Here is a 26,926-nt window from a genome sequence, read left to right on the forward strand (position 1 = left end):
GGTAATAAATAAAATAAAAACAAATAATTATTCTATCAAACATAATCCTTCATTTTTGTGTGTGTGTGTGATGTTGACCCATCCTGATTCAATAGACGAATTGGAATTTGAAGTGTAGGGATTTAATATAGGCTGCTTAGTCCTGTATCTTGATTTGTCATCTGCATAAATTTGTGGCTATGAATGGAACAAGCCACAAACCTATGACAACCACAATGCAAAAATTCTATATATAAGAGAAAGCAACACAATTTTAACAGTATCTAATGCCTGGATTTTTGCTAAGGTCAAAACGATTTAGGTGGAGTGATATAGCATAGGGGAAATATAGTTGGATGATCACAGAAAAGTAGCTACACTTCAAAAATTTATATCACCATCGACCTTTGGAATATGGTATTTATATTTTTGGCAAAATTCAGTGTTACAACTGCCTCTGAATATACAAACTATTGCCTTAAATTATTTTCTCAAATCACCAGACCATTTTTTCCTTTTAAAAATATGTTCTTTTTAGTTATGACAATAAAATGTCTTTTGACATATTATACATACATGGAGTATAACTTCCCATTCTTCTGGTTGTACATGATGTGGAATTACATTGGTTGTGTATTCTTTCCTACTCCCCACCCCCACTTATTGTGAATTAGTATCCACATATCAGAGAGAACATCTGGCCTTTGGTTTTCGGGGATTGGCTTATTTCACTTAGTGTTATAGTCTCCATTTCCATCCATTTACCAGCAAATGCTATAATTTCATTTTTATTTATGGCTTAGTAATATTCCATTGTGCATATATGCCACATTTTCTTTATCCATTCGTGTATTGAAGGGCATGTAGGCTTCATCAGACATTTTTTAAAATATCATTTGTGGATCAGAAGTTCTGAGGTGTTTGGGTACATATACAAGCCTTTATCATAAAGATAACATGTGGTTCCCAAATTGTAATTTTTATTTTCACATAAGTATTTTTATTATCCCAAATGAAATTCTTATTAAAGAAATATAATAGTCATGGAGTCTTTGAAAGATGCTTAGAAGTAAAAGCAAGCATTTTCATAGAATTTAACTTTCCTATTAGAAATATAACTAAATTAATCTATCCCTTTACATTAAAAACATCTAGAATACATTAGTACAAATTTTTGCAAAAACAAAATAAACTAAATGGTTTTCTTAAGCCACCATGGCTGGTTAATGCCAAGGCCAGAACTAAAATTTAGGGCTCCTAACTTCTTGATTAGGGTACTATTCCACACATAGACCTGAAGAGTGTTGTTTTGAACTCAGAATGATTCTCCCATACTCTGATAAATTCTTATCCCTTAGAAAAGTGCATTATGAAACTTCCAGTCTTTAAATGCTCTGCTAACTTAAGTAATAGGATGTTAAACATAGTATAAATGATATTACCTTGGCCTGCAAAGGTTGAATTTCAGTGCATGTTAAAGCAAATTCTGAGCCTTATAATACATTTTTTATAATAGAGACCATCCATCAAGGTGCAAACAGGCTTGCTAAGGCAATGAGGGGCATTAAAGCAAATAACTCAAATATAAATGGACTTCCTCACTTAGAGTAAGCTGACCTGAAATAGCAGGACATTTGCCTTCATTCTTGAGTTTGTTTTAATTTGTTTTTGTTTTTTTTGTTAAGATGGAAATAGTTGAAGGAAGCTGGCCTAGCCAGCAGAAGTGGTTAGTTTGAAAGCTGTTTTGATCCATTTTAGTGAATCTTTTAAATGTACATTTAAACATTAAATCTAATTTTCCAATTAATTTCACAAAAGAGATGCTATTTATATTGATTGCCCAAGTGTACTCCTGAATTGTGTCAAGAATATCTAATTTGACAATGCTAACAAGCAATGTCTTTAAAACTAATACTTGCTACTAAACTTGACACTGTTTTAGAGTCTCTAAGGATTTTGAAGAGTCCAAATTCCACTCTTCAAAACCATTTGAAATTAATATGTACATTGTAATGGTATAACTTAGACTGTCAGCAAGCAAGTCCATGTGATTCATAATGGACTTTTAAAAATTGTTTTCTTTGGATTCATTATCAATGATTACTTTATTAACTTTCAGTTTTAATTTATATTTATATTTGCCTACCTATTGACCGTTTTGTAAGTTCTTCCTAGATATCCAAGTTTCCATCAAAAAGCAAGTTTTCTTTGGCCACAGAACATCTTTACCATTTCTTAAAGTGTGGGTCTACACACTGTGAGAGGCGTTTTCACTTGGTTTTTGTTTATGTGAAAATGTCTATCTCATCTTCAGTCTGGAAGGGCATCTGCACTAGAAATAAAATTCTCAGGGGACAGTTTCTTTCCTTCACCTTGGGTTTTCTAGCCTCCAATGTCTTTGATGAGAAGGTAGTTGTCACTTGTACCATCATTCCCCTATGCATAGTGTGTCATTTTTTCTGTTTTCATGATTCTTTCTTTTTTTTGTTTCTATCAATGTGACATTGATTTGAGATTTTAATTTTTTTTTTTGCAGTTTTCTGAGCTATTTGAATCTGTACATGTATGTGTCTTCATAAATTTAGGAAAATTTTAACCATCATAATATTTTAATTATTTTTTTCTGCCCATTCTCTCTCTCTTCTCCTGTGAACCCAATATCCAATGAGACATAGGTTATACCTTTTAATATTGTCCCATAGAGGGAACAGAGGTTCTGTTTATTTTATTTTGTGACTTCCAAATAGATATTTTTAAGTTAATCTCATTTTCAGTTTACTAATTCTTTGGTCTACTCTGCTGTAAAACTCAACCAGTGAATTTTTTTTCCACATATTAAATTTTTTATTTCTAGAATTTCCTCACTTTTGTTTTTAGTTTTTATTCCTCTACTGAATTTCTTATCTGCTTATTGAATGTTATATTCATTAATGTCCTTGAACATAATTATAATAGTTGTTTTAAAGTAACTCTCAGTCACTTCCCATCATATTGGTCATCTTGTGCTCCTGCTTATGGATTCATTTTATTCTTGAGTATGGGTGACATTTTCTTGTTTCTTTATATGTCTTATTCTATCCTGGACATTAATTTGCTTGATGTTAGGTCTACTGAGATAATTTTTATTTTTCACTTTAGTAGACTGTTAATTCTCCTGAAATTTCAAAATGTGTTACATATTCAAAAATGAATGTTCCCAATCCTTGTCTTATCTCCAGTGGGCAAGAGCTGAAATATTTCTTGAGTCTTTTTAACTTTAACAAAGCTGCTTGGAATCAGCCAGATATTTGGCAGAATTTGAAGCTTTCCTCTCTGTGGCTCTTTCCAGATGAGGAAGAGGAAAATCTTGGCAGCTGGGAGCTAGCCTGGCAAGAACTGGTGGTACTTGATGTTGCTAAAAGTTAGCCAGGCAGCCGGAGTAGGCTGGGATACTCTATTTTTTAAGCCCTAAAAAACAAATTCTCAAAATACCTTTAACAGTCAGGACTATTCTGTGACCATGATAAATTAAGACAAAAAAGATATAATCAAGGCCCAAAAGACGAACATTCTCCAATCCACAAGAATGTATAAACTCCCCCTCTGTGGGTAACATACGTGCCTGCTGCTGCTTTAAGAGTTTGAAGGTAAGAGTTGATAAGATACCCAATCATAGAATTACCTCCACTTCTTAACATCGATCCATAGCAAAACTCTGCTTCCTTAAGTAGTCCCCCAAAGGACAAAACAGAAGCCCCAAATACAGAGCACATGTGTTCTGCATGACTGTCTGTGGTATGTGACTGCCTCATTCCTATGCATCCATAAACCCTGATTTTACACTAGGTACTGTCCAGTGATCTATGGCTGAAGGGTAATAATGGAATTTCTTCCTTCACTTCCTCTTATCTGTAGTAGACCCTCAAGCTGACCTCTGATTTTTCCAGCCAACAAAAGATAGAACTTTATCCAACTTTTCACCACTAGGCACTATGTCCCATCTGTCTGCCCTATGGCAAAAACAATTATTTAAAAAAAAATACTGGGAAACTCACCTATTACTATTCTCTTCTATTTTTCTGCTTATTTTTAGTTGTTTCTCGGTGACTTCAGATGGTTGTTCACTATGGTTGGCCCATAGTTTGTCATTGCCATCTTCAAAAGATTTTTCTGGTATGTATTACTTCACCATTATCAGAAGCAGAATTTCTCTTAGTTGTTGTTTCCGCCTTGGGCAATCATTTTGTGATATCATGACTTAGTAGCTGCTGTCATGTTGCAGTAGAATGGCATTGAGTTGAAGCTTCTAAAGAAATAATCTAAAGCTGGAACCTGAGAGGGTTTTTCAGTATGAGGCTTTTTGGACTTTTGCCATCCTTTGCTGACAAAATCAAGAGACTTGTCCAAACAGAAAGTGTCCATTTCCAGGTCTAAGTTTTGGAATAAATGTATCATGGATGGAGATCGTTAAGTTCATTGATCTGCCATACAAATGTTTTGCTAGAAAGTGTTGTTGAAACATTTGTAGCCAGTGCTTGCTGGAAAATAATTTGTCATTGATACTTTGAAATTGAAGTTGATATAATTGTTGAGTTTCTAAAACTTTTTACAAAGCTTTGTGTTTAACTGCAATATATCAAGGAAGTTATTGTTATATTTCTTATGGGATTCAGAACTCTAGAATAACATTCTTTTTCTCTGTCATTTTAAGTCCAATGTGTTTTTCCCATGGGTTATATTTGTCCGAGTTCTGTCTGGAGAGACAAATCTTTAACATTGTTTCCTCTTAGAATTTCTAACTTATGAGTAACGTACATCATTATTCATATAGATGAGACATGAGACTTAGAAATACTTTTGTGATTCTTTGGCCATTGCATTGTTTTGACATGTTGTAAAATTTAAGAGATTGATTGGTTTTTATTTTATCTATGTCAGCATAGAAATCTTTATAATTTTTTTTTTTAGAAGTACAAATATTGCCTTTGGTAACAGGCAAAATTTAATCCTACACCTGACCTCCAGCCTCACCTCCGTCTCCCAGCACTCCTATAGTCCCTTTAGCTTACTATATCTTTTCTCCAGAGGAAAGATTCTATCATAGTTTATCTTTTACATTGATTGCATATGCTGTTCACTGTGTGTATTGTCTGACACCCCCACTAGCATGTGTAGGATCCACAAAGGTAGAGATATGACCATTCTGACAGTAAGGAGCTCTTGTGAGATTGGAGCAATGTTTGGCCTGTGAAAGTTCTTCAATATATGCTTTTTAAATGAATAGCAATAATGTATATAAACTAGATTTTACTTGACTATCAATTTGGAGAAGAAGTAAAGAGACCTTCCTGCCTCCTTCTTCCGTCTCTTCCATTAAAACTGCCTGCCAGAGTCATCTACATAAAGCACAGTCCAGGTTTTTTTTTTTTTTTTTTTTTTTTTTTAAATCTTTCCTGAAAAACTGTTAAAATCTCCCCAGTGTCTATAATATGAAATCCAAATTCCCTAGTTTGGCATTTGAGGCCCTCTGCAATCTATCTTTATTCTGCCAACAATTTCATCAACCAACGCTCTCCTTCTGCTCCTGCTTTCCTATGTGATCTTTGGGATTGCTTTCTCGATGCCTTGTTAAATGTCTTTGTGCTGTGGCCCATCCAGATTACCTTATTTTAGAATGAGGACTCTAGATCTCCCTTATCCAGATTTATTTTTCTGCATTTACTTATTGCTTCCTAATATACCATATAACTTACCTACCAGTTATATATTTTTTTTTCTATTTTCTCCTCAGAACATAAGCTGCAGGAATACAAGTGTCAGTGACTGTTGTTTTCCACAGTATCACCAGTGTTTAGAATAGTGCCATCTCCATAGCTTGGGTTTCTTTTTCTTCTACTTGGATTTACCTTTCTCTCCATGTATCTAAATCCTACCCACTTGCCAAGGCCTAGCTTTAATGCCATCTCTTGTGAAAAATTTTCCTGCTCTCCTGAAGTAAGGCGAAGATAATCCCCCCTCTTCTTGAAAATTGATAGCATTCTGACAAAAACTATTTTAATATCACTGAGACAATGATTATTGCTTGTATTTCAGCTATTTGTGTGCATGTCTTGTCTCTAACAGTTCCGTAAGAGCAGATTTCACTGGTAACTTATCTTTACAATCTTGGTAGTACCCAGCTCTGCCTACATGGTAAACCTTTGATAAACACATGTTGAAAACTAGTGCCATGGATATGCTTCTCACAGTACTTGCTACTGAAATATAGGAACAAGATTTTGACTTATAAAATATTTCTGTCAAAAGGAATTTTAATTTTTGAGCTGCATTATTTTGTTTGGGGGGACTTCAATTATGTCTTAAACTGAATGGACTGAAAATATCCAATAAAAACACATTTTATATCCTTAATTTCATATTCAGAGCCTAGACTATGTCTTGTCAACTGACTATTTTATTTCAGAATAATTTCCTTCTTTCAAAGGATTTGTGCCCCATGCAAATTGTCTATTCACAATCCATATCTAAGTTCATAATTTAATTAAGGATAATACAAATACACAAAGAATATAGGATTAATGCCAAGCAATATACATAGATTTACTATCACTGTGGTGGTTTACTTTTCCATGGTGTGTGTCTTAGCATTAATCACGCACTTTATATTAACTAGTACTGGGAAGAGGATAGGACCGTGCCACAAAAGATCTTAGGAGTGAAAGCAGATTTTATAAAGATCTTACCTTCTTTCTTTATTCTGGAATTGCAGAGAAAAGCCTCTACCACTGGATTATATTTGATTCCAAAGCTTTCTCTTACAATTTTTTCTTTTGCATTTATTTCTATTACTTAAAATAAATGGCTTCCTCCTTTTTTATATGAAATTTTCCTAATTCAAAATTCAATATTTATCACCAAGGCCTTAAGTAGGGATTTTTTTTTGTACTTCTTTTTAAGGAAGTATTTTTTTTTCTTTTTAAATTCTCAAGGTAAAAGTATTTACAAAGTAACAAAACTAGGGCTCATTCAGTGGACAACTGGTAATTCGTATATCATATTTCTTAAAACTACTTTAAAGTTGATGTGAAAAGATATTGTAACTGATGGAATTATGCTCAAAGTCTTGAATGTGTTTCAGAGAAATCATTGATATTGAGCACATACAATACCTAGGAATTCTGAAGCATGTCAGGGAGTTGCCATATGGTGGTATGCAATAAAATGTACTTTGCAAATTCTTCATGTAAAAATTTAGTCTTGGCTCACAACAGGAGTCTACTCCCTTTCCACCTGTCCTATGTTGCTGAAAGCCTTTGCCAGGAAACTGGGTCCTGTGCTAACTTCCAGTGACACATATCCATGCTTGCTTCCCTCAGCTCTGTGCCCATAGATCAGCCTTGCTCAGAACAGACAGATTTTGCAATGAGATTTGGGTTGGTAGAATGGGGAAAGACTCTACCTGATGAGCAATTTTAGGCTTGGGGATGCTTTCTGATCCCCAGACTTGCTGAGTACTAGTATTAGGATACCCCAGCAGCAAAAAACTGGATACCCCTTAACTTTCCTTTGTTTAAGGATGTATTTTCTCTGGTTTAGTATTCCACCCTTGCTATTTCCAACCCCTTGTTAATGGACTCGGTTTTTAAGGGTTTTTAGCACTTCATCCGATTCCCATAATGTCTGGTATACAATGGCATTCAATAAATCTTTATTGGGCTTATGAATAAACATGAGTAAAATACTCAAATGGTTCATTTCCTATATAACCCCTTTTTAAAAAAGTATTTTTAGTTGTAGATTGGCATAATACTTTTATTTATTTATTTTTATGTGGTGCTGAGGATTGAACCCAGTGCCAAATATGTGCTAGGCAAGTGCTCTACTTCTGAGCTACAACGCTAGCACCCTATGAAAGCCTTTCTATTGCTTTAGTTTCAAACTAAAGATCTTTGGTAGTAAGAATATTTTCAGGTTCTGCACATGCCTTAGGGGATCACTATATAAAAAATCTCATTTAATCCTTTCAGAGAGAAATCAATAGTACCAAGTCTGGATTATAAAACTTGCTTATTTGCATTGTTACCACCTTGCCAATTGTACAGGCCATGAGACTTTTTCTTTTTTTTTTTTTTTTGAAAATTAGGAAAACTGCTCAGTTCAAACACAGGAAACATTATCTCTGACCTATTGCTGACATGGCTGGCAATGAGGCTTATGTGCACTGAGTACACTTCCTTTGATTCCTCATTTAGACTCCCTTTTTAACCATTGGAAGGACTTAGAAATTGATTAGTGGTCCTTAAGCCCTGCTGATCAACAGTGGCAAAATAAAACGCAGTGGTATATGGTTCTATTTTGTCTTTTATTGTAGTTAGGAAAAATGAGATGTCCAATGCCAGATTACAGTGTATCCAATTGTGTTTTCTCCTTTATTCCTTAGTAAAAGTGGAAAGAACTGGGGGTGGGAAGCCGAGAATTAATGTGCCTTATAAAAAAACTAGAAAACTCTCAGAATAAGTCAAAGCCTAATATCCGTATAGAACATTAAAACCCATACTTTGGAACACTGTGCTTTAAAAACAAATTGAGGTGCTAGTGGCATAGAAGAAAATCCAAATGCAAATGATGAAGAGACAGCTATAAACTGCAGGTTGGTTGGCTGCAGTTCGGTCCATGAAGCACTAGCTGGCATTAGTGTGAAATTTAAATTCACTTCTGTCCTGGTGATTGCCTCTTTGGAACTCATTAAACATTCTTTGGCCTCACATTTTAGACTGAGTAAAGCCAAAGAGTGTGATCCAGGCAGAAATTAACCTCAGGGTCTGCAAGCGCCTGTAACTGAGCAGCTAAGAAGTTGATATTCTGTCCTGGAAGAAGATTTTCAGAATGGGTGGAGCTTGGGAGTTGAGAATCCGAATGGCACAGCTGTATATGAAGCCAATAGCAGTTGTGTGGCTTCTACTTTATTAAAATTACTCCTCTTTTGGATTGTATGCTAATCTTTTGAGCTTCATCATTTTGGTTTCTGCTTGAGAGCTGGCTCTTCAAAAACTTTAAGTGACAATGACAGTCTACGAAATTGCTCTTTGAGAACAATTAAACAAAGTCAGGAGGCATGTAATATTTTTAGCAGTGGGTAAAAGGGATCATTTAACTATGACAGAGTGAAGCTCACAGTCTTTAGAACTGTTTCAACGGATCTGATTGTTATGTGACAGATTTGGGATGATGGCTGGTTTTTACAGGCTGGCTGAGCCCAGATGGTATGTGGAGGAAATATTTGCTGATGCAATAGATAGAACTTAGAGTCTACAAGGAATTAACCTAGGCAAGAAAGTATTTTTCTTTCTGTTCAACAGGTGACTGCAGAAGAGATCTATTGAAAATCAGGTTAAACGACAGTGCTATGTGCTAATAGACTAGGATCAGGAGGATGAAACAATAATCCAAAAGAGAAGCCTAGAATACCACCTAAACAATTATCAGGATATCAAAAGAATGTTCGTATTCACTTCCTAGAAGAAGGGAATTAGGAAGTGGTCACTCATAAACTAAGATAGACAGGAGGTGATACTGTTAATAAAATGGACTTATTATTACAGCTGTTCTGATTGTTTAGGATCAGAATGTTCTTAGTCTTGATTCATTAAGCTTTCAGTGCCTAGGACTAATAGCGGAATAGTGTGTGGACACAGGTTACCAAATCCTCTGGAAATAAAGTTTCTTTACACCAAAATCAGCTATATTTTAATTAATATAAAATATATACCTTGACCATCTTGGCATATGGGGAGTGAAAAATACAGTTTTGGAGTGGTTGAGGCATGATGGGAGGAGTAGAAAGCTGGGTCAGGAAGCCTACTTCATTTTAAAGTGCCAGAAGGAGTCCGCCCTCTTCTCACCTTGCCCCTGGGATCTTTTCTCTGGTACTTTTGGGGAATGCGCAGGCTGTGCAATTATATAACTAGAAGTTAAAATATAAGCTCCAGTATTCAACCCCCATGGGAATTTACGTATTCATTAATCCAGGTGAGCTTCATTTTATTTTGTCTCTTTTAAACTTTGTTATAAACTTACAGGGATATCATGCAATATGCATGAGAAGAAAAGAAGCATAGGATTAAAGTCCTAGAGTCAGATAGAAGGGGTTTTAATCTTGGCTTAATTGCCCACAAGTCGGTTGACTTTGTGCCTCTGTTTCCTCTTGGATAAAATGCAGACAATGTAAGTATCTTGCGCCTGAGCTGTAGTGATGATTAAATATGTTAATGTATGTTAAGCACTATAGCAGTTCCGGTACATGGTCACTATATTAGCTCTAATTATCAGTACAAAAAGTGCTGAAAAAAATACTTAACATATTGTAAGTTCTCAATGAAATGAAACTACTATTGTTATTGTGGTTATTTCTTTTTACTACTAGTTTCTATTGGAAAGCTTTATGCTTATATCACTAAATTGTTCTACAGCCAAAGCACTCTTAAGTTTTAAAAATGAAGGCTAGAACATTCTCTTCCTTGCAGACTGTGATATGGATTTTTAAAAAATAATTAAATAATTTTATTTGTTAAGCATAAACCCATTCATGGAGGAGCTTTTTACTCTTTACTTCATGGGATTAGGCTCATGCAAAATTCCTAGCAATCATGATAATATGCAAATAACAATAAAAAATACCCCAAATAGACTAAACACTGTCTATAATAGGTGGGACCAGTAGGTAATGAAGCCAATGCTATGTTTAATATTGAAATATCCTAATTTGTAATTATATGAATCAGCCCGATTAATAACATAATTTGCAAACAATACTATACTTGGGATTCTTGAGAAATGCCTATAAAAATTGGAGTTTTTTTGTGAAGAATAAAAAGGAATAATAAACTTCAAGTAGAATTAAAAATAAAGATATTAAACAAGGGTTACACTGCTATTCAAATCAGACAAGGTTTGATAGTGACTAACAGTATTTTCCCTTTTCAAAATTGCCATAGGAAAATATTTGAGTCATTTGTAAACACATTCCATGACAAAATAGGAAATCAGCTAATTTTATGACCTGCTAAAGACATGTCTCAAATATCATTTCTTCCTACTTATGTTAAAATATACCCATAAATTGGGGCTGATGGTGGCTCAGTGGTGGTGCACTTGTCTGGCATATGTGCAATACTGGATTTGATTCCCAGCACCATGTATAAATAAATGAAATAAAGGTCTATCTTCAACTAGCCAAACCAAAAAACCAAATGCTGAATGATTTCTCTGATTTAAGGATGCTGATTCATAATATGCTGCCAGGGTGGGGGGATGGGAGGATTAAATGAACTCTATATAGCGCAAAGGGTAAAAGGGGAGGGAAGGGAAGGGAGAGGAAATAGAGGTAGGGGTAGGAAAGACCATGGAATGCAATGGTCATCATTGCCCTAAGTACATGTATGAAGACATAAAGGATGTCACTCTACTTTGGGTATAACCAGAGATATGAAAAATCATGCTCTATATGTGTAATATGAATTGTAATGCATTCTGTTGTCATATATGACAAATTAAAATTTAAAAAATAAAGAAATATATACATAAATTATGATTTAAAAGAAAAAGAGTAAGAATATTGAACTTGGCATTTCTTCTTCCTTTCTGTAAAATGATTTTCTTATATTCCAAGTTTAAATATGACTTTCATCTTTAAATATGAAAAAAATAAACATACACACACACACACACAAAGCAAATAGGAAAGAAAGTATGTATGATCAAAGAGGAAGTTAGAGGCTTCAGAGATTCAGTCTTTTCACATAAAAGAAAAAGTGCAATTGAATGGTGAGAAAATAAGGCTTCCTAGAAATGGTTCATCAGATGGAACTGTTCAGTATGGAGATTAAAAATGGGAAGGCGTATTTCCTTCCCTTTGTCTTTCAGAGGCTGATGAGTCTTTTGAAAATCAAATTGTTCCTCTATGCTTAAAAAGTCTCTTGGTGCATGGCCGTGCCTTCAGACACCTGCCAGAAAATAGTTATTCATGCATTTGTTTTTTCATTCGACAAATGTGGATTAATGCTTACTGTGTGGTAGGTGTTGTGTTAGGACCTAGAGACAAAAACAAATAATACATAGACCTATCTTCAAGGAGGTTATACTCTATCAGGGGAGATGGCATGCAAAAATGAATGAAGAATTGTACCAGGAAGATCAGAAGTGCCATGTGGACCATACACACAAAAGAGGGAATAATTAATTCTTTCTGCAGTATGTGTTGAAGAACAGGAAAAATTCTTTTTTGGTGAGGATTTCTGCATTTATGTTATAGAATCCATCACACCATTTAACCAAATATTATTTAGAATTTATGTAGAGCTATACAGGTTACAAAGTGCCTTCAGATGCATTATCATACCTAAATACATATATTTTTAAATAGTAGTCTTCCATTATGCATGTTGGTTACAGATTATTGATTTTGTCTTTCTTCATAGGTCCTGGACCTAAATATCTCTACAGCATTCTAGTAAAGGGGGTATTCTAGTTACTAGTTCAGCAATGACAAATCACCCCAAATAGTGATTTTAAGCAACAATAATGATGTCATTATTTTTCCTGATTTCTGTGGTCAAGATTTTGAGTGGAGCTTGGCTGGGCAATTCAGACTCCTGCAATTGGAATCACATGGTAAATGGAGCCAGGATCAGAGAGGGCTCCAACATCGAGGGCTGATTGACATCTCTGCTTTCATGTGGTCTAAGGGTTTCTGGGTGCGCTCTCGCCACATTGGTCAGTTTGGGCTTCCTCCAAGCATGCTGGCCTCAGGACAGTCAGACTGTCCAGCAAGGTGCAAGCTGAATTGCTCTTTAGGATGACATTTAGGAAGTCATCCTGCATGACTTCAGGCACAATTTATTTATTAGTCACAAGCAAGCTACAGATATAAAGGGAAAGGAACATTTAACCCAAGATGGTTAAGAGGCAAGGTTCTAGAAGAATATTGAAGATGTGCGGTTTATAGTGGTCTTCTTTGGAAAACATGATCTTTATGTCCTCATTCAAGTTCTGAGTAAACATTCTTCTTCTTTGAGATGACATGGGATCTTATCACAAAATAATTCAGGCCAAAGGGAAATGACTGAATTTTACTTAACATCTTAAAATTGATTTTTAAAATTTCCGAGCCTGCCACTCTAATGAAGCTAAGACCAAAACATGATAGGATAGATAAGAAGGGTTTATGTGGTCTAAGGCAATAAGGAAGGATTTTTTTGACAAAGCATTGAACTTTAGAAAGGGTCACCATGGAACACAGAAGAATCATTTGCTCTGGAGGTTTTAAAAGCAAAGGTGTAAGAAGTCTCACTTGTGCCCAGTGTGGTCCGAGCCAGAGGAGAGGAGGTCAGCTAACCTTTTTAAGTTTCTGCCACAAACATAATTCTTTATAATTCACTGACAAGGCATAGAGAGATTGTCTGGGTAAATTTGGAAAGATTTATTGGTCAGTGAAAGTGCTAGTATCATTTTATGAATATGTTTCAATCGTTCATTCATTTATTTTGAACTCCGTCTCAAAAATATTGCAGTTTCCTACAAGTTCTGTTCTCACCAGTGCAGTTACCAAAGATTTTTTTTTTTTCTCCAGGTCCTCATAACTCTCTTGAGTGGTAGTTAGAAATACTCTGTAAGGATTTTGCTGGGCAAGAGAGGCAATAAATGATCTAAAAATAGGTAATAGTTTTGTGTTTATAAGTATTTGGTGTGTATGTGTATATATAAGTATACATATATATCACATAGCTTAAGTGGTATCAAGTACTTTTTTATTGCCTGCATTATTTAATTCTAAACACCTCCTGTATACAATTAGTATCCCTATTTTACAGATGATGTAAAAATGTACATAGAAGTTAGGCAATTTTTCCAAGGTCAAGAGGCAAAGCTAAAGTTTAGCCTCATTCTGCTAAAGCTAGAGCCTTACTAATAAGGAAGGTGCTACATTGTTTATTATTGAATGTACTTTTTTTGAGTACTCAATTTTCTAATTTGAGACTGTTTTTTCAAATAAGATTGCACTTTGGAATTCTAAATCAGAATCCTTCATTATCATTAAAGTATATAGACAGATGCTCCTTTATCTAGTATGCTAGTCCTCTTGTGATCTGACCCATCTCTTTTTAATTATCTTCTCCTACTCCTCTGAAAGAAGCTCCACTTTAACCAAAATGGGCAGTTCCCTTGCCTTTTATTAAGGTGTTTCTTTTACCTGAAAGAGTCAATCCACTCTCATCAAACTCAGTATTTCTTCAACCCATTCAGAAATTCTCTCTTCTATGAAGTCTCTCAGATCACCCAATAAGAGATCTCACTTGAATTTATATAACTCTTACTTTCTGTAGACAAAAACAAATGTGTCATTTTAATTGCTATTTACATGTATAAAATTCCCAAATCTAGTTATAAATCCTGGCCCCAAACTGGTTTGTTGTTTTTTCTATCTCCAAACCCTAGCACAGGATGCCACAAATTGAAATTCTTTGGTGTTGTTTAATTAGCCCAACTTCCTGTAAACCAGAGTCTGTCTGAATTGAGCAACATCATTGCCTTAATTTCTGTCTCTGAAACCTGTAATTGAGAATCATATTTCTTCTCCAAAGGTTTTAAATGTTATTATCATAACTGATATTGTGAGACCCCTGTCATATGACTCAAACTTTTGAGGAAATGTAGCTCTTTCACCAAGAGTTGCTTTCTCTGCCTAATTTCACTTTATCTGTTTTTCAGTGTACTTCGTAATACTTCCTGGATGCTCATATTATCAAATAAAGAACATAATTAGGTTTATTTTGGTTGAGCAATTGAGTAAAAAGTATTTAGTCTGATTTCCATAATTGATTGGTATTTGTGTCTTCTGAGCCAAGTTTTTGAGTGTGATTTCATATACACCTGCTGCTTTTGCTCTTTTCTGGGGCCACAGACTGCCCACCTAAAACTGTTCCATCATCTGACATGCCTATGCCGTTGTTTACATGAGGCAGACAGTCAGAGTACAGGGTCCACCCTGATTTATAAGTACCATCAATTTTGTTTATAAAGGAAAATAATACCATGATTAAAATTTTGAACAATAGAATTCAATAACAGCTATGGAATAACACACACACACACACCACACACACACACACACACACTATTACCTTCACTGTTAACTATTTAGAAATCAAGATTAAAATATTGATACCTTACTTTGTTCTACAAAAGATTTTATGAACTTTATAAAGATTCAAGACTTATAGGGGACAAGATAACATAAATAATAAAGATAAGGTGAGATTAAAGAAAGGATAAGGCAGTAAAATAGATGCCAAGTTAAAGCCAGTAAAATAGATGCCAAGATAAAGCCAGGAACTGAGATAGATGTCATGTTGTAAGATACTCTTACCAAGAGTGGCTGCAAATTTCACCAACAGGAAGAAGGAAACCTATTCATGTTTATTTTCAGTTTTTTATTTTTTATTTTCATGTTTATTTGCAGTACCCATGAAATTAAAAAAAAAAAAAAGTTGCTGAAGAGGTGTGAACCTGCTTAGGAAACCAAGAAATCACTTTTGTGGGTCTTCACAAAGAGAACATTGTTTAAACCTAGGAGTGATTATTAGTGGTTAAAAACCAACTTTGCTTTGAACTAGAACATTTTAAAGAATTGAATTAATAGTATTTATGGTAGATGTGGTGCTTTTGCTTTTAGTGCATGGTTTGCAGTGTTTCCTGCATGGGCAATCTGTGGCATCTCTCTTGATCTTTCAGCTTCCCCAGCTTTAGCTTTCCCCATGGCTCCAGCAAAGTCTTGGATGTCAGTGATAACACCATATTCTACCCCCACATATGCCTGACTACCTTTGCCATTAGATGCCATCTAATACACTCACCAGTCTGCCTCTGTTGAAAAAATATTTTAATTGTACAAATTTATGGGGTATACTGTGATACCCTAATATACCTACACAGTGTGGAATGATCACCTCGATTTTTTTTTTTTTTAACATTTCCATCTCCTTAAAACTTTTTTTTATTTTTTATTTTTTTGAGTTTGGGACTGACATGTAATATCAGGTACCAAAACACATGTTGAAGTAATAAGTTCTTGTGTTCTACTGAATAGTGGGTTAACCTGTTTAAAATGACATATATATATATATATATATAATTTTTATATATATATAAATTTATATATATATATATATATATATATATATATATATATAATTTTTTTTCTTCTTTTAATTATAAGAAGAAAAAATCTTAAAACCTTCAAAGACAAATTAATGATAAGGACATAGAGAGGTTAATTCCCTGATTCAATGAAGACATATCATATATACATACAGCATACTACAACCTAACTTTGTTTCTAAGTTCTGATCATGCTGCTTGCATCTTCCAACCCCATGTGTCCCTATATTTAAGTTTAGTGGTTTTCAATCTTTGGCCAGAGATTTTGTCAGGGATTCAGGGGCTGGAGATACTGCAAAAAGAAAGCTCCCTTCCTGACAGGAACACAGAAACTCTACTTCTTTCTCTTATATGAACTATAATTGCACATATAATTTCATTGAAAAAAATCATCCACCTGCCTTTAAAAAATTTAATACTTAAAACAATCAATACTCCTTCTAGGCCTAGATATTGATTCATTAGATCAGCAAAGCTGAATATATCTTTTCATACCTTGTCCAAATGAGTTTTCTTGTTCCTGAATTCCTTATATTTCTCCTATTCTTGTTTTTATCTGTCAGTAATCCTATGCACTTGCAATAGGTCTTTTAAGTTACTTATTTTTCTTTTGCCTTATGCAGTTTCTTAGTTCATATTTACTTACTTTGGCTGTCATGGTATAGAGTTCTTTCTCCTTTTTTTGATGTTTTTGTTTGTTTCCCCAAAGAAATATATGATCTTTTCTCTAAGGGCCTATCATGTTTTAGCCTCTTGAAACATTCTTCAATAGCACATAAAGTTATTCATTTTATCCTCATTAAATTGCTTGTTAAATAGATATTAGAGGCCTTTTTGCAGATTCTGATGCAATTAAGGAAACTTTTTACTTTAACACTGATTTTTTTCCCCATCATTAGCATATTCTTTAGAGGTCACTGGATATAAAGCTTGGGCAACTTTTTAAAAATTCATTACACCACCCTTAGTTGTACAATATCATAAAATGCACCCTTGAAATTTGATATTAGCCTGCATGTAATTTATTGTCAGAAAAGACTAATGATTCCTTAGCAAAGTAAGACAGGAAGATATTCTTGATAATAAAAATGGTTATATATATACTGTGATATAACTTGTTAAGCAAGTCAGATTGCTTGACACAAAAATATATAAATTACTCAAATTAGAAGTGTATCTTCAAAAATGAAACTAACTGCTTATGTCTTATCAGGAAAAAAATTTAAAATATTTCATACAAAGTCATGAAAGCAAATTTTAAATATATGACCATTCTTAATGTTTCTCCATTCTTAATTTGATTAAACAATTTCTTAAAGCATGATTCACCTTCATCTTGCTTCGGCATTCTCAGTCTTTCTAGAAGATATGTGCTCACTCTTCCAGGTAGCACACTGCAGGACATTGGCTCAGGTCTCTGTGACTTAAATAATTGTTATAAATATCATTATTATGGATTATTTTTAACAGGAATTATGCAAATATCATAGGACATACAAAAATCTACAATTTATTATATTGTTATCATAATAGTGCTTTTTTCTTGTTACATAAGAAAAAAATGTTAAAGAATAGTTCCTCAATTTTTTAGAAATTTCAAGTTTGGTAACATGTCATGAAATAAGTTATAATCAAGCAGAAAAGGCATGATCTTTGGGTAGGACTAAACAGGGATTCAATACTTTCTACATTACTGCTAAGACAGCAATTCACAAACTTTTTCTTTCTTTTTTTTTTTTTAAACATGAGTCATCTCTATCAATACTTACTATATTGGAAATTTAAACTGCATTACTTTGGAAGTACTTATTCATTTAAAGCAATAAAATACAAATTAGCTATTATGAGAAGTAACTACAATTTCTAAAACAAAAATATTGTCAAAAGAATGTATTGTTTTACAGTTTTTTCAGCCTCTTTAATGTCTGGTTGAACAAGAACACTGGATACATGTGTGTTTGCATTCAGTTGACTCTAACATTTTTGTTTCTCTAAATTATTTGAAGAAGATTTTCCCAGCATAGATAGTATTTGAATAAAAAGGAATGCTGTTAATTCCTGTTTATATAATTTTTGGTGTAACACCAAAGAAGAATAGTCACAATTGAGATGTGGTAGTTTCTTAAAGGTTAGTTACAGAAATAATGTGGATGAAGTTTTTGTATTTAATTAAATTTAATTCCAATGGTATATCTTGTACTTTGAGTCCTTTATGCATGTGTGAATTTTTAATGTCAATAATAGAAACTGTCTAATTAATTTCATCACCAATCTTATCAGAAATGACCTTATGTATCGGGAACCTGTTAAACCCACAATAGCAGATAGAAATTTATCAAAATTCTAATTTTACCTCAAAAGCTCAAATTTACCATTGGCAACATTCACTATCAGTTGCTTTCTTTGATGTGACACACTTACTCTGTTTATGTTCAAGAAAATATCTGCCAAATATTCAAGTCTGAATAGCTATAGTGTATCTGTCATTCTTTCAAGTGTATACTACTTCATGAACAAGTGGCTAGTTCAACTCAATAATTGCACGGGTGCTTTCTCTAAGACAACCATACTTTGGTACACTGCAGAAATGATGTATGTATTTCCCATTTTGTCACACAGAATATTAAGAAGATGTATACACAAGAATTTTGGCTTAATGTTTATTATTTAGTCAAAGACTGCGTGCGTGCGTGCGTGCGTGATGCTGGGGATGGAACCCAGGCCTCAGGCATGCTAGGCAGGCATTCTACATCTGAGATATACCTCCATCCCTAAAGGCATTCTTGAAAGACCAATTCCCCCTCCCCTGGTAGCAAACAGTGAAGAATATGGTGACTCTTAGTATCACTTGGTGCTATAGCCTTGACTTATGATAAGCTATCAGCAGTTATAACAACCACTATGTTTGAAATACAATGTAAATGTCAACATAGAAAGAAAGCTTATCTATTATTACTCTGATGAAGAAGATTTTGACTTTATGAGCACTGCTGAAAGGTTCTTGGGGACCCCAAGAGACTGTGGACCAGGAGAATCTCTATAACAGGCTTTATAACCTCTTTTCTTGTAAAGCTGAAAGCAAGGATATATGCATTACAAATTGTTTTGACATTTGAACCAGGTAATAGTCCTCAAAAGTGTAAGTGTCTGCTCCCTTTTTTATGATTAGTCTCTGAATAAAGGCAGTGATAGTTCAGGCACAGATTCTCTAAAGCAATGTTTGTTATTCTCACTTTTAAAATTGAATTATCTAATCCATTGGAAAACATTTCTGAGTTTCTTTTACAGAAAAAAATATTATTATGTAGTCATTAAAAAACTAAGTGGCATATATTCTCACTTGCAAAGAATTTTAGGGAGTGTGTTTAAATTATCAATATAACTAAACGTGTGATACATTTTAGGTGTTGATGCATTTGATATTCCTTGGGTACATGGAATGGTATATCAATGTACAATCTTCTCTTTCTTTGTACTTATCAATTTGTATCATTAATATTTCACATGCCCATTCTCCTCATTGGATCTTAAGCGTCTTAGCCCAAACTGTATTTTGTTTTAATCACTACTACACCAAGTACATGATCAATAAGGACTGCTGTGTTTAGTGAGAACCCACCTTCTTCCTGCCACTTCACACATATTTAATGCAGTGTTTTTTTAAGTTGTTGGTTGTGTTCACTAGAAATACAAAACTTCTAATATTAAGCTAAGTAGAATACTAATTTTTAAAAAATGTATTAGATATAAGCACCTATGTGCATGCAATTTATGTGTGGCAACTATAAACCTTTGAGGCTACTCCCCTCCTTAATTTAAAGTAAGCAAATTAAAAAAAAAAAGTATCAGAGCTCATTTAGATACATCTAAATTTATTGAGAAATTCACTCAACACACAAAGACAAAAACAGTAACCACATGTTGAAACAAGATTTGTTCTATGAGTATCCAAAACTGCAGTGGTTTGGGGTAACATTATGGTTAAGATGGAATAAGGAAAACTAACAAGTTCTAATAAGTTCAATAATGATTAGACAGTTCAAAAAACATTTATTAAGACAAGCACTGCATGGAATATTTGGAAGGGGCAGCTTTGATCAACACAGCAAAAAAGAGGCTTAAAATAGATTAATCAGAGATTATTGAATATTTTGCATAAAAATTTAAAAATAGTGCATTTTAAGTTTTTTTCTGCTATGTTTGCTGTTGTTTCCTTGACGAGGGCATAAAACTTAAGAGGATTTCTGCAGACACACACCTTTATTAAAGTCCTTTATTGGGATTGCCTGTATACAATTGCTATCAAATAATGTTGCAGTTGACAACTTCTAAAAAAGATAAAATTGTAAGTTATTTTGATAAGAACTTAAGTTATTTTGATATACTTTACAATGGACTGTAAGTTATTTTGATATATTTCATAATGTAATTTTCCTGCCACATTTAAATGATCAGAAAAAAATCATAGAACTACTGGACAATTTACAGAATAAGAATTTGTCAATCAAATTTAAAGAGGCAGTGAAAGTTTGGGATGTGTCACACATTACAGATATGTATAGGCTTAACAAAGAGCCAATTTAAAAAAAAATAATGCAAGTAAGGAAACTAAAAACAAAGAGGTTGATATTCATCAGTTAGATTTTTCTGCTGCATAACAATCACAAAACCTCAGTGGCATATACAACAAAGAACACTTATTTCTCAAACGCTTGTAGGATTCAACTGAAATGGGCTAGATATGGCTCAGTGGTTTTGCTGTTTTCTGTTGGGATCACTCATTGACCTTGGGCCAACTGGACTTTGTTCTAGCTAGATTTGATTGGCATACCTTGGTTGTAATGGTCCTTCCTCCTGTTTCTTATTCTTCTCTCGGGATCAACAATCTAGTCTGAGCATTTCCTTCTCATGGCAATGGCAAAAGTGCAGAAAGGAAAGGGGAAACACAAGCCCTCTTAGGTTCTAGGTTTTAATTGTCATGCTGTCCCATTTGTCCTGTTGACCAAAGAAAGTAACAGAGGATGATCAATGAAATTTGTCTTTATGGAAAGAATTCAAAATTAAATTGACAAAGGTAATGACAATAGAGGGAATAAATGGGCCACAAATATGCTACACTCTATTGCCTTATATCCTATACATGTTGACTTGCTTGGCATGGGTCAAGAACATAGCCTTCTTTAGGCACATGCATTCTTCCTTGTTCCTTAGACAGGTTTAATGTTTCCTTCAAATTTATTACATTCAGAAGCTTTTGAGGTTTCCATCTACTGCAAGAACAAAGGAAAATTGACTGAACTGATGGTACCAGCTTCCATTTGCCTCTGCAGCTGCAGTGATCACATGCTGCTGTTTGATGCCTGTATGAGAGAGAATTACAGAAATGCCATAGTCTGTCAAGCATTATTTGTCATCTTTATCTTATTGCTTCTGATGTCTCTGTCCATATTCACATTCATAAGCAATAGATGGCAACATCTATTGTTGTTCCTATAGGAGGAAATAGGACCAATCCATTTATGCTAGGCTTACAATTTATTGTGTATTTTGCATTTACTGAGACAGTATATGAATTTAGAACACAAATACTATCCTGGCTTTTGGGTTTTTCGTTTGTTTGTTTTTGCTTGTTGATTACCACTTTCAAATACATGACTATAATAGGTCAGACATTGTAGTACATAAAAATGTTTATATTAGATAAAAATAAATTATTTCTTCATGCTTTAAGGATGCTTTTCTGAACTTGTACTTATATTAGTGGTAAGAAATCAGTCTTAGTTTGTGTATTTGGAGTCTACTGCTAAAAGCATAATAAGTGATCACTGTCTTTATTAATGGTGATATCATGATATAAAGATTTTGTCCAATATTCCGCTAATGGCAAGTGTATCACAATGCTATGTGGGCAAAATCCTTACTAGAATGCAAATGCTCTATATATTACTTTCTAAGACTATTTCTATGCATTTTTTTCCTTGAAAAATATTGATTTTTTTCTGAATTCACTTAACTAGAAAAGTAATATGGAACTCATAAAGTCAAATTTTACTACAATGATTCTATTCATGTCAATGGATGTTTAAAAGGCTCAAATTAGTCATAGCTTTGTGTGTGTGTGTGCCCACAATTGGAAATCTTTTCAAGAACATGTCTTGTGCACATACACTAGAAAATCAAACTGACCCAAAGGAGTCTTCCATTCCATTGTTTCCCACCAAGGAGCAGGGCAAGCGAGAACTTGGTTAGAAAAGCTGAGTGATGTCCCACTCTCTGATATATTCGTGGATATTTTTTGGCTAGTCATGTCAGCAAAAGATATTAAAGTTTTGTAATGATTGTTTTTGGAATAATTTTCCTTTTGTTACTGAAGGTTTTGTACATACATTACTGTTTCCTCATCAACCTCATATATATTTTACTTCTTCCTCTGCAAACTTTATTATTTTGTTTCCAGAATTTATTCTTTAAAAAACTCTAATCCTGTTCTGCTACTTTCTTACATAGCACCTCTAAGGTCTTCCCCCGCACACACATATACCCAGTTACCATCAAAAAGAAAGTCCAGTTCCTAAAATAGCAGCCCAGTTCCACTTCTGTAAAGCTTGCTTTTCCTTTTTTTGGGTACCAGGGACTGAACCTAGGGATGCTTAACCACTGAGCTACAGCCCCATCCCTTTTTTATTTTTTCATTTTGAGACACAGTTTTGCTAAATTATCGAGGGCCTCACTAAGTCAGCACTTTGAACTTGCAATCCTCCTGCCTCAGCCTCCCAAACCGCTGGGATTACAGGTCTATGCTGCTGCACCCAGCCAAAGCTTAACTTTTAATAGTCCCCAGCAAAAAAAAAAAAAAAAAAAAAAAAAAAAAAATCTCTGCATTAGCAGTTCAATTTATGGCAGAATGATTTGTCAGCCTTTTATAAAAAAGTTATTATTACCTGAAAAGCCACTATAGAAAATTAAAGAATAAAAATAAATCATAAATCCAGAAATTAAAAAATCTATATCACCCACAGTTCTACCGTTCATCTATAATCATCAGCAATTATTATTTGTGAGTGTGAGAACCTTTCATTCCTTCTTTATACATTTTTCATTGCATCTTTTTCCAAATATTTTAAAATATTCAAACATTTTGAACACTGTAAAGAATTTTGTAGTGAACATTTGTATACCTAGATTCTTCCATTGACCAAACTGTTTGCTTTGTCACATTTGAAATCCATCTTTCTCTACAGATCCATCAATCTGCCTTATTTGAGGAGACCTTTTGAAAAGGAACATCTCTATCTGACATCAGAAACTTTCCTAGACATTATTAACATTTCCATAAATACACTTAAGGTATCAGACTGCATGTCCTATTTTTTAGTTTGGAGATCCATCCCCATAGGACATATCTGGGGCTCAGAATTTTGGAAACTAGGTGATGGGATGTAGGCCATTTTCTCCAGCGCAAGCCAAATCCTTGAGATATAAGCAGAAAAGCCCACTTTTCTCATTGACCCACCTATCTTCAAGTGCTGACCAAGTGAGTGGCAGTGAGGGCAAGATGCAAACAGAACACTTTCAGAACTTCCTTTTTCTCTCATTCTTCTGTTTTTGTTTTGCTTATTTGTTTTACCACTTTTTAATTAATTTTCCAACTGAGCAATGGCAAACCTCTATTCATTCTTTTTTCACCTACCTTTTCACTTCTAGCATGTGCTATTGACCTGGAGTGTATGAATTAGCTTCTAGAAGTAGAAATTCCCTGCAATTTCATGTACAACTGCATGTGAGGGCACTTCTGCAAAAGATGTGTGATTTTTTTTTTTCTCAGATGGCATGAAACCCAAAGACTGAACAAAAATTAACTCATGAATAGGACAGTAAAAGAAATACTTAGATACATGGAAGATGATATAAAATAGATCCAGAGTTTACAGGTATACTGTGGTCTCCTAGATGTTGGTAAGCAGCAAAAATTGGATGCTGATAATAAGAATTATAGTAAGGAGGGAAGATCTCTGTATTTGAGTATTTCTGGGGTACATTCTTTAATATGAAAGCTAAACAAGGTCTGACCTCTAGAGCTCATTTAATGTCAATTGGATAGGAAGTACTTCCATCGAAAATATTGTTTCAAAGGGATATTCTCATTCCTTCAGCCAGCTAGTATATATTAGGGATTTGGGGATTATGCTGTTGTTCAGTTACAGCTCAATTTTGTGCCACCATCTCATTCGTTCCTTCAAATGTCGCGTAATGAATGTAACCCTTTATTTGTTTTCACTGCTTGCTTTCCTATTCAAAATTATTGTCAGGCTGCATTCCAGAGTGGGAAACCAAATAGAGATAAAGCTTTTGATGATTAGCAAAGTAGACACAGATGGTGTTGGATATAGCTGTAGTTTTCAAAAGCAATTTATACAATTCTAATTCTTTTACTGTTTCTAATGTCATGTTTACCTGAACTAATTCTTCCTTTTATTATTCATTCTCCATAAATACGCTCATATTTTATTTGTAGGTGCTCGAATGTATGCTGCATGAAAAGGATTACAACAGCACTCTGATTCACTTAAAGGAAGTAATTTGTCATGGATTGGGAGGTTGGGTTTAAAGAGAAAATGGATTGTAGAACATTGCAGAAAGCTATTTTAAGGAAGAAGTTGTTTTTTTTTTTTTTTTTTCCTCATAGAGAAAAATTGGCTGCCTGGTGAAGATTTAAGGAAAAACAGAAAGCTTTTTTTACTGAAGGAGCTGAGGTGTAAGTAGGGATTTTGAGATTATTCTCAGGGTTATATGTAGAGTCTGGACTGTTCAGAGGCTCAGTGGAATGCATCTCTCCAACCCCCAGACAGGAAAGAAGCCAGAGAAAGTCATCTTAAGGTCTTGTTACATAATCTATATTCCTCTGTTTATCACTTCCTCATCTGAACAGTAAATTTAGCATATTTTCACATTTTTATGTTTCAGTACAGAGACGACTACAAAAAACTATATGGTGTTATATAATTATGTTTGTTTTAATATATTGCTTTTAAAAATCAGCTCTCCTGGGAACACATGTGGTCACAATCATGTTATAAGTTGGTTTTTGGACTTAGCATGTCCTTCGGGCAGGTGCCTTTATTATTTCAGTGATTTCCAAAGTTCTGCATATGAAAGTTTTCTTTTTCAGTTGTATAACCTAAATATAAAAGCAGCTATGGACATATCATCAATGAATAATCAATAGAGATGTATTCTGTAAAGCCCCTTGATTATTATTCCAATCCTGCCTTATTCTTGTTTCTTTTCCCCTCTTTGGCTCAGTATTAGTAGCTTGTAAGAGTGGTACTTAGGGCCCATTCAGCATTTCAGATTTGCAGAATTAGTTCCTGTTGAGTCCTAATGTCTAGGAAAGTATTAACTTGCTTTGAGTCATTGGAGGAAATCATAAAAGGGAGAAATCCATTTATTATATTTGAAGTATGCAAGATGGTAACTATGGGAATAAAAAAATTTAATATCTATATTTAGAAAATTGTTTTGAGTATATGGATTAATTTTCTTGAATAAAAAGTAAAAATGTCTCTAATCAAATAATTTTCAATTATTTCTCATAAGCCTATGCTTATTTTATAATTTTAGTTGGTTTTAATTTGTTTAAATAGGTAAAATTAGAAAACTCAAATGAAAGCTTGGGTACTCACCTGGGTGGTTATCCCCCAAGATTTCACTGGCTTCTGTTACCCATTTGACCAATGTTGTCCTCAACCTCAAAAATTCTATATTTTAGTCATTTCACCCCTATAAAGCTGATTTCTTGAAATGTAATGAAATTGTTTATTATGTTCTCTCAAATAGGTAATTATAATAGATCAGATTTTTTTTTTTTTTTTTTGTATCAGGGATTGAACTCAGGGGCACTGGATCATTGAGCCACATTCCCGGTCCTATTTTGTATTTTATTTAGAAACAAGCTGTCACTGAGTTGCTTAATACCTCTCTTTTTGCTGAGGCTGGCTTTGAACTTGTGATCCTCCTGCCTCAGGATTCTGAGCCATGGGGATTACAGGAGTGTGATACCATGCCCAGCTTAGGTCAGAATTCTTAGTCCATCAATAACAGTGGGTTCTTCTAATAAAAGATATACATAGCCAATTACATTCATAGTACTAGGCCAGCATATGTTTAGAGCAAGAAGAATTGTTCAACCCAAATACTTACTAATTTGAAATATACCAGACTAATTTGAAACCTCTTTCTAGAATTGGCTCTGGATAGAAATCCCTGCAATCTGCAAGCTTCATGAAGATTAGAGCTCATGTGGGTCATATTCACTGACATCACCTCAGACTCAGTATGGTATCTAGAATACACTCAGTTAAAAAGATATCATTGGATAAACAAATGAAGAATGAATGAATGAGACTATAGTAGTTTGAGCCTATTGGTCAAGATGCGTTTTTCCTGTAGGAGTGTTTGAGTGGGCTATGCCAACATGTGCTTCCTAAATGCTTTTTGCTTTTGTGTTATATTAACCCAACTTCATTCTGATTGACCTTTAGTTTTCGTAGATAGACGAACATCTTCTTTTGACTATGCTCCAACCTAAGAATCAATGTAACCCTTTGAAGAAATTTGCTAAACTCCTAGTCTATTATTTGATATGTATTTCAGTTTTATAAGTTAGCTTCCAAATTCTGAAGAGTAAACCTCTTTTTTTTTTTACCCCATTTTTTAACTTGTAGCCTAGAGGTCTGGACACTGGCACAAGATA

General features: G+C 34.1%; 1 protein-coding gene and 1 long non-coding RNA gene across 5 annotated transcripts in view; both read left to right on the forward strand.

The window, feature by feature from the left end:
* The window catches only part of Magi2 (membrane associated guanylate kinase, WW and PDZ domain containing 2), a 1,314,737-nt gene that overhangs the window by 631,432 nt on the left and 656,379 nt on the right, over nt 1-26,926 (forward strand). The gene's annotated exons all lie outside the window — the stretch shown is intronic.
* Nucleotides 5,454-26,926, forward strand: part of LOC124106492 (uncharacterized) — a 64,846-nt gene continuing 43,373 nt past the window's right edge. Inside the window, exon 1 of the long non-coding RNA XR_006856082.2 lies at nt 5,454-10,182. This is a non-coding gene — a long non-coding RNA (uncharacterized LOC124106492). The remainder of the gene's footprint in view (nt 10,183-26,926) is intronic.

Source organism: Marmota monax, unplaced genomic scaffold (assembly GCF_021218885.2).
Source record: "Marmota monax isolate L192 unplaced genomic scaffold, Marmota_monax_Labrador192_F-V1.1 WCK01_AAM20220418_F8-fsc00065, whole genome shotgun sequence".
Taxonomy (NCBI): Eukaryota; Metazoa; Chordata; class Mammalia; order Rodentia; family Sciuridae; genus Marmota; species Marmota monax.